At 47.9% G+C, this 18,386-nt stretch overlaps 1 protein-coding gene across 3 annotated transcripts in view; it reads right to left on the bottom strand.

The window, feature by feature from the left end:
- The window catches only part of Sox102F (transcription factor Sox102F), a 1,035,502-nt gene extending 1,019,109 nt beyond the window's left edge, over positions 1-16,393 (bottom strand). For all 3 annotated transcript variants that reach the window (XM_084600705.1, XM_084600709.1, XM_084600706.1), the window contains exon 1: positions 15,915-16,393. The gene's annotated coding sequence lies outside the window, so the exon portion shown is untranslated. The remainder of the gene's footprint in view (positions 1-15,914) is intronic.
- Between the last annotated feature and the right edge of the window lie 1,993 nt (positions 16,394-18,386).

The raw sequence follows: 18,386 nt of genomic DNA, 5'->3' as shown, positions 1-18,386 counted from the left end.
TCGAATTACTCCGTAGCCCTCCACTACGGTTCCTCTTTCTCTCCACTTTCACTCCCACCTTCCTCCCTTTCCTTACGGCGCGGTTGAGGTGTCCACAGAAAACAAGTGAGACAGTTACCGCGCCTTTCCCTTCCTATAAATCAATCAATCAGGTGGCTCAGCGCCCCGCCGTGGTGGTGCAGTGGTAAGACGCCCGACTAAGCTGTGCAGCAGTACCCGGGTTCACACCCGACCTCGGGTGGTGGTGGTAACAACTTTTATTGCCACGAAATGAAAGGAATTATTTCGGGCTGGGGCGAGTCTAGGGTGGCCTCCAGTCGGGAGCGACCTCTTGAGCTCGCGTGACGAGGGCCAGTTGCGTAGTTTTTCTTGGGCTGGCCAACAGCTCGTCCCATTCCTCCGCTGAGGGAGCTGGCAAGAGTGTTTTTGGAGGGGGATTGCTGGCGCATTCCCACAGTATATGGTCTTGAGTGGCCTGCGTCCCGTCAGCGCAGTGCCGGCATGCAGGGTTGAATTCTCCGTTCATAATTAACGATAGTCGGTAGGGGCTAAGAAGACTTTGTTTGTAGGCGTCTGAGTGTCGTGGCTTGCGCCCGGTCGAGGTCGGGGTGAGGGGCGGGGTACGTGCATCTTAGCTCGCGATTAAAGTTTGTTACCTCCGCGTATGTGCGCGGTGCCTCGACAGGCGCGTCCGATCTCCCGTGTCCCGGTTGGTTGGGCTAGACGGTCGAACCCTTCGTTTCCGGAGTTACCCGCGTGAGCCGGAACGCATACGAGATTGATGTTGTGATTGAGAGATCGGTTGCGCAGAATTCGCGCCGCGAGTGCGCTTACAGAATTTTTGGCGAAATTTTGAACGGCGCTTTTTGAGTCGCTTAGAATAGTTTTGGTGCGAGTGCGATAGCTACTTCCTCTGCCTCGCATATGGAGCTAGCATGAAATGTTATGGCGTTAACGAAGGTTGACTTTGGAGTGGCCATACATGCCACGTATGCTCCGTTTTTGATGTGTTGAGCTGCATCCACGTACACTGCTTGTGGATCGTCCTCGTACTGTTTCTCAAGGGTCTGTGCCCTTGTCTTCCTGCGGGCATCATGTCTACCTGGTAGCATGTTTTTGGCTATTGGTTTAACAACTAGTCTACTAGTTACGTCAGCCGATAAATGGGATGTTGCGCACACCTCCTCAGTGGGGTGTATGTGGAGCTTGTCGAGAATTACGCGTCCCGCAAGGCTGCGTGACAAGCGGGTCACTTCTGCTGTCTTATGGGCTTCAATTAGTTCAGATAGCGTGTTAAAAATTCCTAACTGCAGTAGTCGAACTGGGTAAGCGTATACTGATAAGCTAAGGGCCGCTTTGTATGCTGTTCTAATTATGCTATTAAGTGAATGTTCGTCCCTACGACGCAGATGATAGTACGTACATGATTCTGCTTATCATAAAGGCTTGAATGATCCTGCACAGGTCGGCTTCTCTCATACCCCTGCGACGTGTGGCAATGCGTCTCACCAGCCCACCTATCTGGTGCGCCGTGACGCGTAGCCGGCGTATAGCTTCTGTGTTCTGCGTATTATTCTGAATCAACATTCCGAGAACTCTGATCGTGGCTACCGGGGGTATCGGATGGTTGTCAATGTGTAACTGGATAGGTTCTCGAGAATCTGGTTTTACCTGTGAAGCTTGTTTGTTCCTTATAACTAAATAAATTGTTAAATTGGTTCACAGGAAGGGAAAGGCGCAGTAACTGTCACACTTGGTCTGTGGACACCCGAACCGCGCCGCAAGGGAAGGGAGGAAGGTGGGAATGAAAGTGGAAAGAGAGAAAGAGGAGCCGTAGTGGAGGGCTACGGAGTAATTTCGACCACCTGGGGATCTTTAACGTGCGCTGACATCGCACAGCATATGGACGCCACTTCGTTTCGCCTCCATCGAAACGCAGCCGCCGCGATCGGGTTCGAACCCGGGAACTCCGGCACAGTAGTCGGGCGTCTTACCACTGCACCACCCCGGCGGGGCAATTCCTTATAACTAACAGTTCTGATTTAGCCAGTGAACAGGTAAGGCCGTTTTCCTGCACATAAGACTGTACCGTGTCGATAGCTCGTTGTAATGACTGTAATATCTCCATCGGAGCCAGAATGGGTCCATATGGTGATGTCGTCGGCGTATATGGAATGATGTATGTGTGGGATATCATCTAACAGACGCGAAGTGGCGTCCGTGTGCTGTGTGATGTCAGCGCACGTTAAAGATCCCCAGGTGGTCGAAATTACTCCGTAGCCCTCCACTACGGCTCCTCTTTCTCTCTTTCCACTTTCATTCCCACCTTCCTCCCTTCCCTTACGGCGCGGTTCGGGTGTCCACAGACCAAGTGTGACAGTTACTGCGCCTTTTCTTTCCTGTGAACCAATTATTATTATCATTATTATCATGCATTGACATCGCACAGTACACAGAGGCCTCACCATTTCGCCTCCAGCGACCGCTGGCGGCTGCGTTTCGATGGAGGCGAAACGGAGAGGCGTCCGTGTGCTTTGCGATGTCAGTGCATGTTAAACCTAAAACCTAATTAAAATTATGAGAAAAAAAAACGCGGATTGAAAAGCGGGTGTTAAAGAGGCTATCATAGCTCTAAAAGAATTAACCATGACATGTGTATAACACTGTTTTCTGCTAAATGTGACTTGTTCAAATTGTCATTTTTTCCCCGTTCCATAGAAACATGGAACAACCTGCCCCACCAGTTTATGAATAATGTGTCGCTTGATGCCTTTTCTGCCAGCATTGAATCTTTTTTTTCAAGAAATGTCATTGTCGTAGAGTTGTTGTTACACTGCCCTCTTTGTTGTTCACGAGTATTAACGTAGCTTTTAAATATCCGCAACCTTGATGTGTTTTAGAGCGCAGCTCTTTGGCGTCCGTTCCTGGGTTTCGCGTCGGCGTCGTCGTCGGCCTCGTAACCAGCTCCGCCCCCTTTTCATCCCCCCAGCGCTAGCAGCGACCGACTGATACCGCTGGATGCCGCTGACGCCGCTAGAGAGTCAAGATAACGTGACTGCATAGAACACCGTCGCCGCCATGCAGAAAGAGGAGGGGAGGGTCCCCCCCGCATCGGCGGCGTTGTCCCTGGATGGATGGACTAAACTTTAATGTCCAACAGATAAAGTGATCTACCCACCCCCCGACACGCAGGTCAAGGGGCGGGTGCCGCCGCCTCAGAGGCAGGCCGGGAGGTCTTGGGTCCCAGCAGCCTCTTCAGCCAGTTGGACGAGTAGGAGCTGGAGCTCAGGGTCCGAGCTGCACAGCAGGGTCTCCCAGGTGTCTCTACAGCCTATATTGTTCGTCCTCCTGGGAGAATACGGGCATTCCCATATTATGTGGTCGAGGATCCCTCTCGCCCCACAAAGATTGCACTTATCACTCCTAGCCTCAGGGAACATGTGGTTCGCCATAACCGGGTGCGGATATGTATAAGTTTGCAGTCGCCTCCACGCCACTGCTTGTCTGCTGTTTAATTTCGGGTCTGGTGGGGGTACCAGTCTACGATCCAATCTGTAGTGCTGCGTGATCTCCCCATATTTTAGCAAGCGCTCTCCGCTTCCTCGGTCATCAAGTGGCCCTGTAGCGGCTCGGCGGTAGAGATCTCGAGCCAGCTTGTGGGCCGCCTCGTTGCCGGGGACGGCTTCGTGCGCAGGAGTCCAAATTATTTGAATTTTCCTATCCAACTTTTTCTGGCCTAGGATTCTGGCTGCTAAGGGCGAGATCCTGCCCTTGCTAAAATTTTGTATGGCAGTTTTGCTGTCACTGAAACCAACTCCGCAGCTGGAGTTGGCTCACTATCGGCGTCAGCAGCATCAGTCAATCGCTGCTATCTCTTCCCTTCTCCCTTTATCGCGTTGTCCGCTTGCTGCGCGCGCTTCTGCCCCCATCGTTTGCCGCTGGGTGTACACGCCGCCCCCCTCCCCCCTCTTCCTGCGAGTCTCCGGTTGTCAAAGCGCCGGCTCGAACTTAATTCCTTTCTTCGCTCCTCCTCCAATGCAACCCCTGTGCGGTGGCAATCAGAGAGCCAGATCGGTGGCAGCGGATCTGTATATGTGCACCGCCCGAGCCGAAATTGCCGCTGCCGTTCGCCACTGCGAAATTATCTGCCAGTTCTTTCTGTGCCATGAGCGAGAAGAATGTTGACATAAAGACAAACAGGAATTTCTTCACACTTATGCGGGAGAACATCCCGTTCCTCTTGCTCGTAACGCGTCCCACGGCTGTGACAACCTCGCGAGGCACTTGTATAGATCTCGTCTTTGAGAATCAAGCATTGGTGTACCAAGTCGAACATATATCAGTCTATTTCTCCGACCACAAAGCTTCCTTCATGACTGTCAAGAACTGTTAGTGGAGTCTTTGTTAAAGGATTACGAGTGAAAAATAATAAAAAAATTCTGTGATAGCGCATACATGTGTTGCTCGATTTCTTTGCCTCAATCTATCGAAAAGGTGAAACAGCTTATTTGCTGCGCTCAAATTTCGCATTAGGAAGTAACGTAATCGTCGGTAATTTTTTTTTTCACCGTGTACTCTGTATGCTTTCCCTGCTGCCTTGGAACACTATGCCTGCTGTTTATACTTTTTTTTCACTCCTGTCAGAGCCTGAGATAGGCTCACAGTATTGTAAAATAAATAAATAAATCGCTGCAACGCTCACAGCCAAGTAATATAGGGCTAAATAACGTTTTTCCTTCCTTCCTTCCTTCCTTCCTTCCTTCCTTCCTTCCTTCCTTCCTTCCTTCCTTCCTTCCTTCCTTCCTTCCTTCCTTCCTTCCTTCCTTCCTTCCTTCCTTCCTTCCTTCCTTCCTTCCTTCCTTCCTTCCTTCCTTCCTTCCTTCCTTCCTTCCTTCCTTCCTTCCTTCCTTCCTTCCTTCCTTCCTTCCTTCCTTCCTTCCTTCCTTCCTTCCTTCCTTCCTTCCTTCCTTCCTTCCTTCCTTCCTTCCTTCCTTCCTTCCTTCCTTCCTTCCTTCCTTCCTTCCTTCCTTCCTTCCTTCCTTCCTTCCTTCCTTCCTTCCTTCCTTCCTTCCTTCCTTCCTTCCTTCCTTCCTTCCTTCCTTCCTTCCTTCCTTCCTTCCTTCCTTCCTTCCTTCCTTCCTTCCTTCCTTCCTTCCTTCCTTCCTTCCTTCCTTCCTTCCTTCCTTCCTTCCTTCCTTCCTTCCTTCCTTCCTTCCTTCCTTCCTTCCTTCCTTCCTTCCTTCCTTCCTTCCTTCCTTCCTTCCTTCCTTCCTTCCTTCCTTCCTTCCTTCCTTCCTTCCTTCCTTCCTTCCTTCCTTCCTTCCTTCCTTCCTTCCTTCCTTCCTTCCTTCCTTCCTTCCTTCCTTCCTTCCTTCCTTCCTTCCTTCCTTCCTTCCTTCCTTCCTTCCTTCCTTCCTTCCTTCCTTCCTTCCTTCCTTCCTTCCTTCCTTCCTTCCTTCCTTCCTTCCTTGTTGTGGCTGTAGGAAGAAAAGAAAATGCACGGGCCTGCTACTGGCTCTGCAGCATAGCCACCTCCGCTGCCTCTTGCGGACAGAAGAGAGAACATAGAGAAGAAAGAAAAACAAGAGGGAGAGAAAGACGCGTGCCGCAACAGCCGTCGTCCACCACCTAAGCGGTGGCGGTTGCAATGACGGCACACAAGTAAAAATTCGGTGGCAGGCTAGCCCCCGCCGCAAGCGTCCTTGACCTACTAGTCCCAGCCCCGTAGGGCCAGGAAAAGCCATCCTTCACCATCTTCTCCACAATGTTTTGAAGCGAAAGCGTCACCACACCAGCTTTCCGAGGCCAAGGCATTCGATAATGTAGCACATGCAGCTATATACTTAACAACCTCCACGCAATAAATCCCGGTCCGAGGACCTTCAAGGGATTTTCTCACAGGTCGAACAGCCGAACTAAATTTTTTTGGAACCCTCAAATCTGACACTCTATCACTTGGCAGCCGCGGCACCCCACAGGGGTCCGTGCTGTCCCCCTTACTCTTTAACTTGTCCCTCTTATCACTCCCGGACGAACTGAACCGTATACCTAATCTGTCCCATACGTTATACGCCGACGACATAACGTTGTGGGTCACATCAGGAAATGACGCAGAAATAGAAGAAACCCTACAACTAGCAGTGGACATCGTTACCGAATGCGTAGAGAGGGCGGGCCTATCCTGCTCCCCGACAAAATCAGAACTTTTGCTCATGCGTGGTAAACCAGGCACAGGGGGCCATACCAAAATCCGGGTGCACGTTAAGGGAAAACGTATACCGGAGGTGTCCGTCATACGGGTTCTTGGAATTTACATCCAGAACAACGGCCGAAACACGGAGTCCCTCAATCGCCTCAAGGCTAGTGTCTCTCAGGCAGTGCGTCTCATACGTTGAATCGCTAATCGGTATTCGGGTATAAAGGAAATTGATCTCGTCCGCCTGGTCCAGGCATTTGTCATTAGTAGAATCACCTACACGCTACCCTATACCTCAAACGTAACGTAGCAGAAACACATCTTGTTGATTGCCTGATCAGACGGGCGTTCAAGTCCGCACTTGGTCTCCCCATAAACACCTCCATGGAGTGCTTCAATGCCCTCGGAGTCCACAACACTCTTAGCGAGATGGTAGAGGCCCACCTCACCTCTCAAAACGAACGGCTAACCCACACACCGAACGGACGCTTTATCCTTGACGCTCTCTCAATCGGTTACCCCGCAACAAGACAGGACAAAGTGTCACTTCCAATAAGCCTGCGAACTCGCTTGAAAATCCCACCTCTCCCGAAGAATATGCACCCTGAATTTCATTCAGACAGGCGAGTAGAAAGCGCCAAAGCCCTACACAATCAATACCAGTCCAATCAAGTCATGGTCTATGTCGATGCAGCCGAACACGCGGACCGTAATGCATTTACGATTGTGACTGTAAATTATCAGGGTCAACAACTCACGGCTGGTTCGATCATTACCAACGACCCGGAGGAGGCTGCGAATGCCCTCGCGATAAGCGCAACCTTAGCCCTTGATATAATTAGCGACTCGGAAACCGCAATACGAAATTACAGCAAAGGCAGAATATCCCCTATAGCACTCAAATTGCTGCTTGCCTCTCAAACAACTCACCGTTCAATATAGCTAATCTGGACACCAGCACATTCCTCCCTTCCTGGTAATGTGGCTGCCTACAATTTCGCCCGAGGACTCGTCAGCTGGTTGACGGGACAACCCCTCATGAGAGGAGGGTTGAAATCTGAGTCAGTTGGTACAAAGTCTTAGAGAACAAAAACCAGCCAAGGGACGAGGACGAAGGAAGACAATGTACACACGGAAGCTGAAACTTTTATGCTGTGTGTTGGACGTCGAGCTGCGCATGCCTTGCTAGGTTTCTTGGGAAATGTTATTATTTCAATAAAGCACAGTTAGTTCCAGCTTCCGTGTGTACATCGTCTTCCTTCGCCCTCATGAGGTCGGTGAGGGACCGTATATTTTCCTATCAAGAAATTACACTACACTTCCGTCAAACACGTACCCTATGCCCCCCGGGACACAAATCTCTTATAAAGGCACAGGAGGTCACCTGGCGAAAATTACAGACGCATTCCTTCCCAAATACAGTCACCTACGCCCATGCATACGCTGTATTATATACCCCCTACTGTAACTTATGCCACCAGAGGGCCAACTTACACCACATACTATGACGCATGTGCTGCATGTGGTAACTGCACATGCGTGAAAACATGACGCATGTGCTGTATGTGGTAACTCCAGTGAAACAATTGACCATATTATACTCGAATGTAATGGTATCCATCCTGAAGTTGATGCAGGCGCAGTCACTGTTCCTGAAGCTGTGGGGTTTAGAGATACCAGTGGCCGTGTGAATAAACCGGCGGTGGAAACTAGCAAAAAAACGACTGGAAGGTCGGTGGCTTAAAAGCAGAGAAGTGACATAAGGTTAGTAATGTAGAAACAAAAATTTTAATCCAACTGCGGGCCATCGAGCATGCAACCCAGGTCGCAAGAGCTCAAGGGCTCCTGGCCATCTAGCGCGGAAGCTCCTGCCTGCCCGCCTTCCTCAAATAATAAATGTTTATCCTCCTCCTCCTCGAGCCGTCAGCGTCACGGAGGTTTTCACCTTCAAGTGACCTTGACAGATACTGCGCCTTTCTCTTCTAATAAACTAATGTACAATATAAAAAAAATGAAAACATGATCTTGACCTGGCTTGGTGTAGGTGTACACAATTGTGTGGCGTCTACTCAAAAGTATAAGGCTCCTTACGCCAAAATCTTATTTAAATAATAATGGACCTTTTTCATGGTGGCACTCTGCGCATGCGCGCGCAGTGCATTGCGGGAAGTTCGCGACCGCCATGTTTTTTGGTGGTTCGTCGGCCAGTGCGGCGGTTGGAGCAGTGCATGGTAGTGCGGCCGGTTGCTTTGTTCGTCACTTTGCGCGCTGTTGTCGTCATCTCTGCGCTCTGCATGCCTGCTGAAATCACCGGCGAGGTGCCTCAGCGATGCGCCGTCGTGGGGTACTTTAATTCTAGCAAAAAGCTAGGAAATGTGAGACTTTTTATATTCCCCGCGGCATCACTGCACGCAGCTAAAAGAGCAAAGTGGGTGCAGACAATCGTGGCAGCCAACAACCAACTCGCGTGTCTGCAGCGACCACTTTGTGACAGGTAAGAGCTCCTTTTGTATATTCTTGCATTTCCAAGGAACTGCAGGGCGAAACAGGATGAGACACCTTTGTTGTCCGTTTGCTGATGTGTAGTACAAGCTGCTGCGTGAAGAAATAAGCGGAAACTGCTCGGGCCTGTCTCCTAGCACCATGGGGATGAGAAACTTGCTAGGATAGTTGGTTCAACAGACGCAAATAACATTGCGAACGAGCCACGGAGGATGAAGAAGCACACAAACGCTGCGTTTGTGTTTGCCTCTTCGCCGTCCGTGTCTCCGAGGTTCGTGCCGCTCTTTCTTTGCATCTATATTATCACCACCGCATGCGAATAGAAGGGTGCCTAAAAGAGTGGAGTGAAAGCTGTAGAAGGAATGTACGCCCGCGGGATTACGCGCGTGCCGCGGCCACCGTGTTCGCCGAATCGGCGGCGATAGCTCCAGAACACCGCAACTCCCCTGCGAAAGCAGTCGTCTCGACAACTTATTCTGCAGTGGACTGTGCCCATTCCAGGATATCGCACTATAGTAGACTATATGCTAGCGGACGGCTTCCTCAGCGAAACGCACGTGCATGCGTTCCCTAGCCAGTCGACAAGCGCCCCGACCTCGGTGCCTCCACAGCGCATGTATGAGGTTGCGAGATCGTGCGCCTCATTAAAAGCTGTGCCGCAGCTTATCAAACGACGAGCACACTCGACTAGGTAACCCGATCGGACTTTCGAATACGTTTGCTTCTCGTTAGTTACTCCTAAACTTGCAGTGGTCAGAGCAGCATCAGTGCACAGTTCCTAATGGTCAGGTTGACGTGCATTTCTCGTATACATATATGTGCTTTTGTTTTCCTTCTTTCTTTTTTTTTTTTTTTTTGCAGGGGTGCCTTCTCATTTCGTGGACCATCCAGATTACGTGCCATCGATCTTCAAACACATGAACGCTAGCGGCGTCGGGGCTTTCGCCCGCTTCGAAAGGTTGAAGAAAATAAAAACAGTAGCCGCAAGTTGTGCTGATGAATGCAACATTCAATGCGGTGAATGTATTTTTCCTCTTTAAATCCTTATCCTTTCCGCAGTTGCCGGTTTGATGTTCCGAACTGCACGTCAATTGCGCTCTCACTGATCGGCGGCACACAAGTCTGGTTGCTGGTCCACTGCTTGCTCCCGTCCAAACATTGCGTGAAACATTGCACGAAATTCGGCTGCGAAAACATTGTCAACTACACAAAAAGAAAATGTTCGAAGAATGAAACACTATAGTTGGAACGTTCGGAAGAGCAAGAAATCTTCAGCATTCGTTCACCCACCGACAGAACACCAAACTGACTGTGCCACGCGAACCGCCCGGACCACCAGTTGTGATTCGGCGGCCGCCGCTAGGGGCGCTCTCCCAACGTGAAAAAGGTCAAAAAAAAAAAAAAAACACGGATTGAAAGCGGGTTTGAAAGCGTCCACAAACCACGGATTGAAAGCGCCCACAAACAGACCAAATTGGCTTCCCTGTTGATTCAACTTGCCCGATTTTTGTAAATGAACACCTTACCTTTGACAACAAGAAACTGTTTGCTAGAGCTAAGTTGCTGAAGAAAGAAAAGAAATGGAAGCATCTCTGGACTGGCAATTGTCGCATACTTGCGCGTGAGACTGACGTGAGCACGGTATTACCTGCCAGCCTCTAATCCGCGGGCGCACGACTCCCCGTTTCCGATGGAATTAAAAGTTGTACAACCAACCAACCGCATAAGCACAGAAAGAGACCTCCAGGTCTTCCACTAGTTCATACACATTCACGGCTTCTGACGGCGCTGAAACCTTAGACACCCCGCTATCTCCTGATAAGCTTCATCATATCTTCGAAAACGGTAGTCATTCTCTGATCCATTTCAATGCACGCAGCCTCAGGAAGAACTTTGAATCTATTGATAATTTTATCATCTCACTTCAGCACTCGTTCTCTTTCATCTGCGTTTCGGAGACCTGGCTTTCCACTTCTGATGGCAATCTATTTGGTTTTACATCTTATCTTCCAGAATACTGTCATCGCTTGTCTAGCAGCCACGGAGGCACTGCAATTTTTATTTCCCCTGAAATTTCTTACCAGCGTAGACGTGATCTCGCTCTGAATGTACCGCAATGTGAATCTGTTTGGATAGAAGCTAACCATTCTCTCGTTTCCTCTGACTCACGAAAGTTGGTACTCGGCTGCATTTACCGCTCACCGTCTTCATCGAGTCCCAGAGTTTTTGTTAGCATTAGGCACCACATTAAATAAGCTATCTTTCGAAAACGAGAAGGTTTTATTTCTCGGTGACATTAATATTAATATTTTAGATACAGATAACCCTAATGTTGTTTCCTATACCGATTGCTTCAGTGGGTTCGGCTACGAATCAATCATCAATGCTCCAACGAGGTGTACTTCCAGTGGATCCTCTTCTTTAATCGACCATGCCCTGACAAATATATCACCCTCACCCCTTTCAGAGGTCATTGAACTTGACATTACGGATCATTTTCCTATTTTCGTTACACACAGTAAACCATCCCGTCCTCCACGGTCAATTTTCTACACTTCCAGATTCAACAACGAAGATTTTGTTAACGCTATCAGTAACACAGACTGGTCCCCGTGCCTCTTGTCCAGCAATTCGGAGGGAGCAATGGAGTGTTTTTGTCACCTTTTTTTCAACTGCATATCTGAGAGTACAACAACACTTAAATGTAAAAAAATTAAAAAATTTCCCCGTAATCCATGGCTTACAAATAGTTTATTAAGTAGTATGCGTCGAAAAGAAAATCTGTACAGAAAAACGAGGAAGCAGCCCTTTAAAGCTTCCTTGAAAGCCCGCTACAAAAAATACTCCATTGTTCTGAACAACTTACGTAAACACGCGAAAAGATCTCACTATGAACACGAACTGTGTAAAACCGCTAACGACACTAAAAAGCAATGGAGACTCCTGAGCGAATTCATCAATTTGCCCTGCGCTAACAATGCCCCTACTGAAATTAATTTCAATGGTACTGTCTACACTGAACCACTTGACATCGCGAATGCTTTCAGTAACTTCTTTTCTGAGCCACATAACCGACTTCCACTTCCGCCGGAGCTAGATTTGAAACGCACTAATCAATCTTTCTTTCTTTTTCCTGTCTCCCCTTGTGAAATCGAGTTGATTATTGATAGCCTCAAGGACACTAGTCCTGGACTTGATAACATATCCTCACGGCACCTGAAACTTGTTGCTAATCTAGTTTCTATACCACTTTGTCATATTATTAATCTCATCTTAATAAATGGCGTTTTTCCTGCTTGCCTTAAGATAGCGAAAGTCATTCCGGTCTCCAGAAAAGGTGACAGAAAAACAATATCTAACTCTCGTCCAATATCTATATATCTATATTATCATCTCTTAGTAAGGTAATTGAAAAATTAATAATCAGTCGCTTAGACAATTATCTAAATAAATTTAATTTACCCTCTGTCAGTTTGGTTTTAAGTCCGGCAGTTCAACTAACTTGGCTCTTATCTCTTTGACTGAATTTATTAAGCATGGCATTGACAATGGCGAATTTGTTTGTTCTGTGTTTTTAGATTTCACAAAAGCTTTTGATACGATTAACCATTTGATTTTGCTACAGAAACTAGAATGTTATGGCATAGGCCCTGTATCTCTCCTTCTGAAAAGCTAGTTACAAGATCGTAAACAAATAATTAATATTAATGGAACTACCTCTCTAGATAAAACTATTAACCAAGGTGATCCTCAGGGAGTGTATTTTAGGGCCTTTACTGTTCATATTCTTTTAGTCCAACTCACTGTATTTTATACGCGGACGATACTACCGTGTCATTATCTAACAGGTTCATTGATGATCTTGCTGTTGATTTGAATACCGTTTTGAGTAACATACCAAAATGGTGTCTTAATAACCACCTGGTTATTAACCCCACTAAAACAGAGTTTTTAATCTTCAAAAGTAGCCAGAAAATTCTTCCTTGCACTTCTACGTTAACTCTCTGTTCTTACACTATCCCAGCTTCCGATAACGCTAGCTTTCTGGGCGTTATTCTTGATTCTGCACTTAAATTCTCAGCCCACATCACTCATCTGAAAAAAGCATATCTATGTTTGGCATCCAAGCTCTCATTAAAGCTCGCCCATATTTTACTTGTTACATTCTCTTATCTCTGTATTATGCTTTCATTCACAGTCGCCTCACTTACGAGATTGTCGTTTGGGGAAATACAACTGCCATTTATCGTCTGCACAGCATATACCAAATCAGGCCATCCGCATTATCACCTGCAGCACTTTTTCCACTAGCGCTCGTCCCTTATTATATAAGCATCATATCTTATCAGTCCACTAGCTCTTTCAGTATCACCTTGTAATCACGTTGTTTAAGCTATTGAATGGCAGCTTGCATTTCCAGTTGGTTAATCCGTTACTACTTTCGAACTATAACTCTACAAGATTTGCAGCGAATAACAATTTACTAGTTCGTACTAATATGGAAAAATGACATCTTTTGCAGCCATTTCATTCTGGAACTCATTGCCTCTAACACTAAAAACTTACATATCCTTGCCCACATTTAAGAATAACTTGAAGGAATATTTGTTCAATTGCTGATGTTTTATATTTTTTATGTGTAATAGTTTTTGTGTAAAAATACTGATTTGCCTAATTCCTGTGTTAGTGCCTTTGTTTTTGTGTAAAAATACAGATTTGCCATGTTTTGTTTATTATAACCTTTCGCTGACTTTGCTGTTATTATTTATTTTGTTATAGTGATCTATCGAGGGTCCCGGTGCAGTCTTATGACCATGGGACCCTCGTCTATATTTTTATGCACTTTGTAAATATGTTCAATCTAATAAACTTTCGCTTTCACTTTCAAAAAAAAAAAAAAAGAGAGGCTATCGCTGCAACACACACAGCTTTCGCTCTGTCACTAGGTTCAGACCCCGCCGGGGTGGCGCAGTGGTTACGGCGCTCGACTACTGTTCCCAAGGACGCGGGACTGAATCCCGGCCTCGGCGGCCGCTTTTCGATGGAAGCGGAAAGCAAGGCGCCCGTGTGCTGTGTGATGTCAGTGCACGTTAAGGAACCCCAGGTGGTCGAAATTTCCGGAGTCCTCCACTACGGCGTCTCTCATAGCCCGAGTTGCTTTGGGACGTTAAACCCCACAAACCAACCAAACCAACCAACCAACTATAGGTTCAAGCCATGCTTAAACCTCCACAATTTTTCGATTTGATTTTGCTCGGAGCAAGCTTTATCGATCTTGACTCTTAACGGGAATGACAATACGGATGTGTAACCAGCTTTTGCTTATTTCTGCGGAGCTGATGATTGGTTAGTAAGTATATTAAGACTCGCAGTCTAGAAAATCAAATAGCCCGCGAATTTCGACCAAAACGGTCGCACGTTTGGGACTTGCAAGAGTGAATGGGCCACACAGTTTTAGATACAGTCGCAGACCAGTCGCATGCTGATTGATTTTGCAGCCTCGAAACTGCTAGTCGCAAACCGCTAACAACATTCAGCGGCGCCTTGGGAGTGAGCGCAAGCTTGTTTCGCGCCTCATGGATGTCAAGCCAGACCACTCTCGTTCTGTACGAGAACCAATGACCTGCACTAAAGTGATTACACCAGAGCATTCTAGTTCACTTTATCCACGGGTCGCGCTCGCAAGTGGGGAACACCAGTGCCCTGACTGTAAGTTATACAGTCGCCAGAAGATCGTCCGTGCGGACCCTGAACACACTTCTGTTGGCTCCGTCCAATCTAAGTCAGAGATGATCAGGCCTTCCTTTATTGTACCCTCGATTCTATACTACCTGATTCAGGGGCCTTCAAACAAGAGTGTCAGCACACGTTTTTCGAAAGAAATCCACTAAGGCTCGGAAGCAAACTCCAACTGATCTATGTTAGACGGTTTTGCCGCTTGTCTCGTCAGCGCCCTCTTCAACGTCCGTTTTATTTGATTTACAAACACAGGGAGCGCAAGCCACTGGCGCAATATTTTATGGTCCACCCTTATCTACGAATAAAAGTGCCCTGTCCATTCTATGATGTACCGTCCGCCGTGTTGCTTCCCGCAAATGCCCCACACCAAAGCATTTTCAGCCTTAGTTGCACACCTGTCCACTTACACTGCCAATTTTCGTCCCGGCGCATTGTCCATATAGATATCCCCACGTGTCTAGAGCGCTCGTTCGGCGTGTGCTATACTATACGTGTTCCCCGTTGTCTCAGTGAAAACTACGGTGGTCCGCGAGCCTGCACAGAGTGTGCTGTTGGTGCTGCCTTATCATTCCGCATCCGAGCGGCCGCCTTGCACGCCGTGCGCTTTCCTTTCGGTGCCGCCGATATTTCAAGGTCTAGGCGCACTGTTGGCACTGTGCCTTTTGGGTGCACCGTGCTTGACGTCGCGCGCGCCGTGAGTCTGCGCTTTCACCCGCAGTGGCAAGCCGAGTCTACAGCTGCGAACGGAACGCTCAGCGAAAGGGGGTCACACGTACGCAATAATTTTATTTGTGGCATCATTGTCAGCACGCTCTCTGAGCTACGCTTAGTCGACACAGCGCATCCTAGGTTATCGCGCACTAGAAAATAAAAAAAAAATGAATTAAAACTACATAGGAGGCAGATTAAGAGGTCACCACTGAGTGTTGGTATGTCTAAAAGCAACAATCCAGCCTGTACGAGAACCTGGCCAAAAGGCAACGAACACTGACTTGTACAATTAAAAGGGCAAATTTTGGAGTGGCAAAGCCGGATAAGCACATGTTGCGTGCCCCGACTATCCAGTCGGCACCAGAAAAGTACACTCGAGTCGACAAAGCGTTACGGTAAGACTAATAGCATAAATGTAGGTGGTCTCGCTTAGATTACTGCAAGGCATGGACGCCATCACAGAACGCATCCGCCGGAGCAGATGTCAACCTGAAATTTGTGTGTCATGTAACTGTGTGTACTACACTAGACGACAGGAGAAAAAAAAAAAAAAAAACATAAGCAAACGTCGAACTAGTGACCGAGTTTGTAGTATAACCACCTAAGAGTGACATGTATGATGTTACAGTCGTGTTTGTAGCATTTAATGGATTGCACATTAGGTTTGCACTTTAGGAAACGCAATGCATACAGGACACTGACTGCTTTGCAGAGGTGGTGGGGAGCACGGTATACCGTGCTCCCTCACCTTGCATTGCACACTCACCTTTCCTGTGGCGGCAGGAGTGTGTCGCTGTCAGTCAACTGTAGTCGGCGGTGCTGATCGACGAAAATCCTCGCGGCAAAGGCAACACTCACTGTTCAGAAAAGATGCGCGAACAACACACAGAGCTCACGCAAGAAAACGAAAGAAGTCGATCCGGATGGAGTCGGTCATGGAGTGCACTATCACAACGAAAGTTGGCGCAGTGATGATTCCTGCGTCGTCACTGCGACAATGACGGTGTTGACGTTGGACATCGCGGCAAAGCTTCAGCCCACTCCTGAAGCATGCACATAGGGACGTTCGAAAGTCGAATAAGAGATGACGATTACGGAAAAGTGGCGACGACGACAACCACAAAGAACAAGGCCGGAGCTGAAATCGCCACTGAGACCCGCACACGAAGTAACCAACCGTGGCAGGATATTGTCACGTGCTTTCGGTCCACAGCACGCGACCGCCTCGGAACTCGGTCCGTTTGAAAACTCCTCTCAAAGTGGCGGCGCAGCGGCGCGCACGCCATCTGGACGAGAGCGGCCGAGTCTGCAGAGGCCGGACCGGCCTATTGAGGAGATGAATAGCCCGACGAGCGGGCCACGAGACGTGGCCTCGCGCCGCTGGTTCTTTTGTGTCACCAGATTCTTTTGTACAAGTCGTTTTCCTTTCTCCTCTCTAGCCGTAACTTTTATTTCTAATCTTTATTCACTCCCGAAGGGTGTGGGCAGAAAGCGCGCTCGCGCGCTCTCCCTCTCTCTCTCTACATTTCCATCGTTGCTGCCGCGGTTGGCGTGGACGCCCAAAAAAACGCGAAAGCGTGTCTGCTGCGCGCATTTCTGCTGGCTCTGCATCCCTGTTTCGCCGCATGACCAAATGGGGCCAGCGGACATGGTTACATGGTTAGACACGCGCGCCTGACTCTCTTCGTATCAACTTTGCCCTCTTTTATTGCTCTTCCTTCTTTCTTATTTTCTTTTTTACTGTCGGAAGGATCTCCTAAATTGCGACTTCCGAGTCACAGCAACATCTTGGTCACGTGAATGGTTAATCAATGCATTTGCGTGCGAACAAAAAAAAAATGCAATGATGTCGGTTACTCCGCACGCTGTAATAGTCGAAGGTTCGATTATGCATTTCGCCATCCAAGACGGCGAGATCAAACCTGCGAGCACCAGAGCTACTGAGCTATAGCGGTGAGTGCAGCGGCTTCGTCTTTGGGCATTTAGAGGGAAGTCAGCTTTATCTATTTCTCTTTCTCAATAAAATCGCAAATGAGAAATTCCAACCACACACTCAGATATCTGTCCCGCTTACTAAACCCGACGTGTGTTCTTCACGGTCTTATATATCAGGCTTCTGGTCGTAGTGATTACTTATTTTGCTTCAGAGATACCCATTACCGAATGCGGGCAGTTTTTATTGAATTTCCATTTATTAAAAGTGGTTAGGCAACAACTGGGCAATGCACTTTAAGATCTTGTATTGTCAACGTTCGAACCACACCACGCTGATTGAATGATAGTTGCACATCTACACTGACGACGTATTCAGACAGCATGAAGCGTGCAGCAGCAGTCAAGTCAGGGTAATCAAATGAGGGAAAAAACTGCAATCTTCAGTCGTCAGAGAAAGAGTACGAATTAAGTGATGCTTTGAAGAAAATTGACTGCACAGGCAGAGGTGGGCATTTGACCTCAAAAACCTCGACCTCACCTCAAACTCAAAAAATATTTGGCGACCTCACTCAACCTCAACCTCATCAATTGAGGTTGAGGTCCTCCAGGCGACCTCACCTCACTTTTCAGGTGACCATTGGCGACCTCACTCAACCTCACCTCAAACTCAAAATGTGAGGTTGAGGTCGGGCGCTCGACCTCAAAAAAAAAAAAAAGAATCATTAAATTAAACCGCAACTTAAAGCTAATATACATTTCTCGGTAATCCTAGGGTATATAGACTAGCCAGAATTTTGTCGTATGAAGGCTGTATTTTACTCCCAATTTTATACAACAATTAATATCCCGGATAAAAGCAGAAAAACTCCGGACACTACATGTCCAACTCTGCACTAAAGTGGCAATCCTCTCCCCCTCCTCGCCTACCCTTTTGTGGTCGGTTTCAATCTAAGGCCTATATGGGTACAACGTTACTACGCATGGGCCCATAATGCAATACAAAGAGTTTATCCCATCTGACCAACGTCAATAAGATTCGTATTAGAAATAAAACAAGCCAGTTCTTACTATTGCCACACCGCTGACCATCTTCTGGCGCCACCAAGTGGCCGAATGGCTTGGCACGTGGCTAAGCTTCATCCTCGTCTCTCTCGAGTTTTTCGCTTGATTAAAAAGGGCCAGCTCGGTTGTTGTGCTGCTTGCTACGTGTGTTGGTGACATTTGGTGGAGGTGCTGGGTAAGATCCCATGTACGTTGCCCCCGAAGACGTCAGTGACGCTGCTCATCAACGCGTGGACGCGAC

This window comes from Amblyomma maculatum, chromosome 4 (genome assembly GCF_055883805.1).
Source record: "Amblyomma maculatum isolate TAMU_Amacu chromosome 4, ASM5588380v1, whole genome shotgun sequence".
Classification (NCBI taxonomy): Eukaryota; Metazoa; Arthropoda; class Arachnida; order Ixodida; family Ixodidae; genus Amblyomma; species Amblyomma maculatum.
The sequence above is the reverse complement of the archived record's forward strand: the minus strand, read 5'-3'. Positions and strand labels throughout refer to the sequence as shown.